Source organism: Sinocyclocheilus grahami, unplaced genomic scaffold (genome assembly GCF_001515645.1).
Source record: "Sinocyclocheilus grahami isolate Dianchi unplaced genomic scaffold, SAMN03320097.WGS_v1.1 scaffold2675.1, whole genome shotgun sequence".
Lineage (NCBI taxonomy): Eukaryota > Metazoa > Chordata > Actinopteri > Cypriniformes > Cyprinidae > Sinocyclocheilus > Sinocyclocheilus grahami.
In genome coordinates, this window is record NW_015507853.1 from 39,911 (window position 1) to 40,779 (window position 869).

Below are 869 nucleotides of genomic sequence, written 5' to 3' on the forward strand. Positions count from 1 at the left end.
GTGTTGTCTATATTAGCTTCATGATGTAGCACCTTTTCTCTATGAATGTAACACAAGCACACACAGTATAAGTATATATGAATTTATTTCTTAACCTGTCTACTGCAGTAAGACATTATTAACCTTGCTGCCTGGAAATATAGCTGAGCTCAGATAGAGGAAAATTGACAAAACGAGATTTGTCTCACCCAAAATGAAAACCTAACAACACCATGTTTTATCTTTAGCCCTGTATCTAATATCCTGGTGAGCTCTGAGAACACATACTAATGTTTTATGTGCTGAAGAAGAGGCAAATATGGTTACATGATATCTTGCTAGAAAAGTTTTAGCCTTTAGCCGTGAGACGTACTTGTCATTGATTTTTGTATTATTCACCGACGTCCTGCACAAAGGCTGCTGATTTGAAACAATCACTATCAGTGAAATTACTGTCTATAAACACCTCTTGTATTGGACTGATTCCTGCAAAGCCCCCGTCTCAGGGAACTAAACCAACGTTTGTATTATCTCTGTAATGATGGGTGCTCACAATGTGAGCACGATTGCCTAGTAAAAGCTACTAATATTTGTGTAAAAGTTTGTGATTTGAAACTGGGGTCAAAATTAGAGCTAATTTGGATGGCTTCTCTTGCATCTCTGCAAGGTCCAGTACAATATATTTTTTATTGTCAAATTAATTGATTTTAGAATTATTGTCACCAGACACTTCTCCTTGTCTCTATATGATACACCTTTGAGTGATTTCAAAGCTAAGAAATTTGAGTTTAGCTGGTCTGCTGAGTGGGTTTCTGGTTTTCTAACCATCTTTCATTGCATGTTCTGTAGTAATCAAGTGTGTAGAGAGAGAGAGGGGGAGGGGGGGGGGG